At 44.0% G+C, this 6,122-nt stretch overlaps 1 pseudogene; it reads left to right on the top strand.

Moving 5' to 3' along the window:
* Positions 1-2,110: 2,110 nt before the first annotated feature.
* LOC147613547 (25S ribosomal RNA) lies at positions 2,111-5,095 on the top strand (annotated as a pseudogene).
* The last annotated feature ends 1,027 nt before the right edge of the window (positions 5,096-6,122 follow it).

Raw genomic sequence — 6,122 nt, 5'->3', positions numbered from 1 at the left:
TTCCCGAACCTCTCACCACTCCACAATCCTATCATTTCTTATTAGCCACCTTCGGCAGAGATAGGTGCATAACATGCCCCAAAACAACAAGTATCCCAGACAGATGTGGATACAAGATATGAAGAAGCTACATTAACAAAACGAGATGCCATAGGGGAAGGCCATGATACTGAAAAGATAAAGAGAGCAAAAGAACCTACAAGCCCCAATAAGAAGAGGAGAATTAAAGATATGAGCACAATTAGAGACGGTTCTTTCCTATAGAACTTGGAGGCTGATACATTTCTACAAGAAACCATGGAAGGCCTTGACAGCTTGCTGTAACTACAATTTCATGTGAAATAGAGAACTCCGCATCCACAAGTGCCTTTATGTGGGAACAAGAACAAAAGGTATGGAGATGCCACCTACTTAAAACTCACATGCTCCATGATAGGAATGCCAGCTTATAGAGGTAATTACAGGAAGTGAATGGTCAAATGTAAGCACTTAAGGAGCAAATGGCTGGAGCAAATGCAACACATAGGGAGGTAATACTTAAAAGCTTAAAAGAAGCACAAGAACAGGGAAACAAGTTCCAGATATTAGAAGAGCATAACAAAGTGCTTAGCAAGATAGTGGTTTAGAAAATCAAAGAAAACATGGAGCTCAAAGCACAAGTCAACCAAGCCAAGAATCACCTTCAAAAGGAAGTAGCACAGGCAAGAGAGAAAAAAGGCCAACTTACAAAGCAGCTTCAGGATGCCCATGCCATGTTCACAGCCAAGGAAGAAGGGTTTAAGGGTCAAATCACTATGTTAAATGAAGCCATTGCTGCAGCCGAACAAAGGGTGGTCAGCCTTCAAACTGAAAGGGAGCAGCTAAACAAAGCACAATCTGACAAACTAAAAGCTTTAAATGAGGTAATCCAAACAAAGACTGTGGAAATGGATCATATGTTGGCTAACCACCAGCGACTGCTGGAACATGTAAATCAGCAGCTCAGCAAAGCAGCTAGAGTTTAGTAGAGCAGAAAGGTAGAGGCGGATTGAAGAGGTTCATATACAGGCCACAACTACGAGAAGAGAACAAGAAGAAGCCACAAGAAGATATGATGAGCTGCCCACTGTTGCTAGAGGGGTTCGAGAAGCTACCATTTCTAGCCTCCTTTCCAGAAATGACTCAAAGATACAAGAGCTAAAATGCCAACTTGCCATGCAACAAAGGACTTAGAGGGTAGAGACCACTGACAAATTATGACTCCTCATCGAACGAGCCTCGGAGATAGGTTCGTTTGCCGATAACTCCTTGAGCCCCTCCTCAAACAATAACATTGGTCTTATCTACACTAACTCTCTCTCTCTCCTTCAATACGAGATCAACCTCAACCTAGGAGACCTTACAATCATCTATAAAAATACGAAAAGAGATACCGACCCCACCATCATCATGGCAATTCTTTGGGGAGATTACATCCCATAGTGTTCAACCTTTGTAGTTGGTGTCATGTGCTACAACAATCAGACATCTTGGATAACAGTGTCGATAAACTCGACCTATTCATGCTAGATGATATCCCAACAACACCGGCCAACTATGAGGTTGTTGGAAAGAGTTATCAATGGGTCATAATCCATGGTTGGATAGAAGTATATAATACCCATCAACATCTTAATCTTTTTGGATTTACAAGCTTAAATGTAAAGCTGATGGTAGTGTCGCAAGCGATACAAACCAAGGCTTCTTACAAGGGGTTATTCCAAGCTTCAAATGACATAATTGTATACAAAGCCTTTGTAGGACACCTATTCGAAACATATGTTGCACACATAATTGCTTCTAACTAGAAACATGAGGTAACTCCTAACTTTTGACCATACAACGTGCCATCTCCATGAGAGACCTATTTTTGCATTCAGCTACATCGTTTTTCTAGGGTGTATAGGGCACATTGGTTTTTTATCCCATGATCAACCATATATGCATGAAATTCCTTAGACTTATACTCCCCTTGGCCTACCGAGAGGATCGGTATTTGCAGTTGGATCGCCTAATCGTGTGTGCATCGAACTCATGAGGGTCAGCCTAGTGGTGCGCCATGGGTCTTCCCCCTCGATTGAAAAAACCAAATGGAACTTAGATTAGGTAAGACTACCCGCTTAGTTTAAGTATATCACTAAGTGGAGGAAAATAAACTAACGAGGATTTTCCTAGTAGCCGCCGGCGAGCGAACCGGAAAGAGCCCAACTTGAGAATCACGCGGCCTCACCATGTGAATTGTAGTCTAGAGAAGCGTCCTTTGTGACAACAAGTCCCTTAGAAAGGGGTGTTAGAGAGGGTGAGAGCCCCGTCGAGCGTGGACCCTGTCGCTCCTCCATGAGGCATTGTTGACGAGTTGAGCTTTTTGGGAATGTAGCCCTAGTGGGTGGTAAATTCCATCCAAGGCTAAATATGAGCATGAGATCAATAGTGAACAAGTATTGCAAGGGAAAGCTGGAAAGGACTTTGAAAAGAGAGTTAAAGAGTGCTTGAATTTTCTAGGGGGGAAGTGAATGGAGGCAGCAGGTGCACCCGGGTCAGATGCGGAATGGCGCGAGATGGTCCACCATTTGATGCAGGGCATTGGTCAGCGTGGGCTAGCACAGTTGAACAAGAGTGGGCTATATTTAACCCATCGATGCCGTCGTGTCAGACGAGGAATGAAGCACGTGCCACTTGTGTGGCGGGCTTTACGCACTTGTGTGCTCGAGACATTGACGCTCTGGGATTTCCATCCCAATCCATCTTTAAACATGGACCAAGTAGTCTAGCATGTATGCGACCCGATGGGTGGCAAACTCACAGAGGCATAAGTAACTAATAGGTGGGATCCCCCTCGCGGGGTGCACTAACTGACTCTGATCTTTTGTGAAAGGTTTGAGTGGGAGTGTACCTTTTGGGATGTGAAAGATGGTGAATTATGCATGAGCAGGGTGAAGCCAGAGGAAACTATGGTGGAGGCTCATAGCGATACTGACGTGTAAATCATTCATTAGACTTGGGTATAGGAGCAAAAGACTAATCGAACCATCTAGTAGATGTTCCCTCCTAAAGGAGCTCGTTGCAATTTTATCGGGTAAAGCAAATGATTATAGGCATGGAGGTGAAACACCCTCAAACTATTCTCAACCTTTAAATAGGTAAGCGGCCGAGGTTGCTCTATTGAACCCTAGTGCGGAATGGGAGCTCCAATTGGGCCATTTTTGGTAAGCTGAACTAGCGATGCGAGATGAACCAAAAGCCAGGTTATGGTGTTGAACTATGCACTAACCTAGATCCCACAAAGGGTGTTGATTAATTAAGATAACACGACGGTGGTCATGGAAGTCAAAATCTGCTAAGGAGTGTATAACAACTCACTTGAATCAACTAGCCCCAAAAATGAATGGCGTTGACGTGCACGACCTATACCCGGCCATCGGGGTGAGAGCGAGGCCTTGATGAGTAGGAGGGCATAGGGGTCATGCCGCAGCTCCAACCACGAGCCCGAGTGAAATGGCCCCCAATGCAGATCTTGGTGTGGTAGTAGAAAATATGAGAAATTTAAAGACCGAAGTGGAGAAAGGTTCCATGTGAACAATAATTGCACATGGGTTAGTCGATCCTAATAGATGGGGCAGTCTTATGTTAAGGGCGCACTGCGGGCTGTGCATCGAAAGGGAATCGGGTTAATATTCTCAAATTGTGATGTGATGATGGATGAAAATTATCGAATCCGGAGACACGATCCGGGGCCCTGGGAAGAGTGCTCTTTTCTTTTTAACAGCCCGCTCACCATGAAATCGGATCACTCAGAGATAGGGTCCATAGATTGGTAAAGCACTGCACGTTTCATGGTGTCCAATGCGGCCCTTGCAGCCCGTGAAAATCTAGAGGAGAGAATGGCAATCATGCCCAATCGTACTCATAACCGCATCATGTCTCTAAGGTGAATAGCCTCTGGTCAATAGAATAACGTAGGTAAGGGAGGTCGACCAAACAGATCCGTAACTTCGAGAAAAGGATTGGCTCTAAGGGCTAGGTCTAGGGGTCTGCACTTTGACCCCAGAGGCTATCGAGGGTCTGCCCAAGCTACCCCAATAGTAAGGGCGGCCTTCGCATGCCCACTAGGCGATGGATGTAGATCATCGTCCCTCACGTGGTGGCGGCCCTCCCTAGGTGGTGAATAGCCGTCTTTGAATTGGTACAAACAAGCGAAATCCGATTGTTTAATTAAAATAAAGCATTGCAATGGTCCCCCACGGATGTTGACGCAATGTAATTTCTACCCATTGCTCTAAATGTCAAAGTGAAGAAATTCAACCAAGCACAGGTAAATGGCGGGAGTAACTAATGACTCACTTAAGGTAGCCAAATGCCTCATTATCTAATTAGTGACGTACATGAATGGATTAAAGAGATTCCCATTGACCCTATCTACTATCTTGTGAAACCAAAGCTAAGGAAATGTGCTTAGGAAAAGAGTGGGAAAATCGTGAGAAAAGAAGACCCTATTGAGCTTACTGTTTTTGTGAAATGGCTTGAGAGGTGTAGAATAAGTGGGAGCCTTTGGTGCAAGCGAAATACCACTACTTTTAATGTTATTTTATTTACTCCGTGAGGTGGAGGCGGGGCTTGGCCCCTACTTCTCATCTTCGCATGCCAATCCAAGCAGAAGACATTGTCAGAGACCATCATGAGACAGGTTAGTTTTACGCTACTTATCGCAAATAGTAATTCAACTTAGTACGAGAGGAACCGTTGATTCACATAATTGTTCATTGTGCTTGGTTGAAAAGCTAGTGAAATGAAGCTACCATGTGTAGGATTATGACGACTGAATGTCTCTAAGTTATAATCCATGCTAGACGGGGCGCTCTCCCTCCCTGGTTGTTACCTGACTTTTATAGCAAGGATGCTTGTGTGTTCCTGATAGCATGTGTCGAGAGCCTCTCGGGGGCTCTGAATGGCAATTCTAGACGATTGAGGAGATGAATCCTTTGTAGATGACTTAAATATGTGGCTGGGTATTGTAAGTGGTAGAGAAGTATTGCTACTATAATCCATTGAGATTCATCTTGCCATCGCACCAATTTGTCCCCTTCTCTCCTTGTGAGGAGGGTTTGCATGTGCCTTGGTTAAGTTTGTGCACCTTTCATGTGACTTACAGTACTTTTAGTGCCCACATGGCACACTTGCGTGCCTCTTTGGAGCGTAAGTGCTCCCCCGCCCGGTGCAAAAAGGGGTGGGGGGAGGGAGGGACATGTGGACCTGAGTGGAACGGACTCTATAGTCTAAGTGGAACGGACTCTATAATCTAGGTGTACCCAATGTGGTCATCACCTACACTTAAAAACACCCATGGAGCACTTGGATGGATGTACGCTTTGTCTAAATGTCTGGGCAGTGGACTTGGGTGGATGTGTGGAGGAGTATTTGTCTAAGTGTCCATAGGTGGACTTGGGTGAATGTGTGAGGAAGACGATTTTGTTGCTAGGGGTGTTGTTTGGATGCCGCCCTCCTCTCTTTGAAACGCCCCTTCCCTGTCTTAGAAACATGGAATGTTTTCAATTGGGAAATCTCCTCCTTTGTTTCTATTATAGTGTCCTAGATTGGCCTCCTTTGATGTGGTGCAATCATACTAGCGCTACTACACTGAATCTACATCTAATTCCCATCACATCTCATCACATCTATTCACCTCATATTCTCATCACTTCTATTCACATCACATCCATCCATCCATTCGCATCTATCTAATTCACGTCACATCCATCCATCCAATCATCATCTATCTAATTCATATCACATCCATCCATCCAATCATCATCTATCTAATTCACATCTTATCTCATCTATCTAATTCACGTCACATCCATCCATCCAATCATCATCTATCTAATTCATATCACATCCATCCATCCAATCATCATCTATCTAATTCACATCTTATCTCATCACATCTATTCACCTCATATTCTCCTCACTTCTATTCACATCACATCCATCCATCATCTATCTGATTCACATCTTATCTCATCACATGTATTCGCCTCATATTCTCATCACTTCTATTCACAGAATTTAAACATAGAATTTAAGAGGATTCTAATTTTTGATATAAA

The sequence above is a fragment of the Cibotium barometz genome, chromosome 43 (assembly GCF_041138505.1).
Source record: "Cibotium barometz isolate CiBa-2024 chromosome 43, ASM4113850v1, whole genome shotgun sequence".
Classification (NCBI taxonomy): Eukaryota; Viridiplantae; Streptophyta; class Polypodiopsida; order Cyatheales; family Cibotiaceae; genus Cibotium; species Cibotium barometz.
Note: the sequence above shows the minus strand (reverse complement) of the source record. Positions and strands in the feature narration are given on the sequence as shown.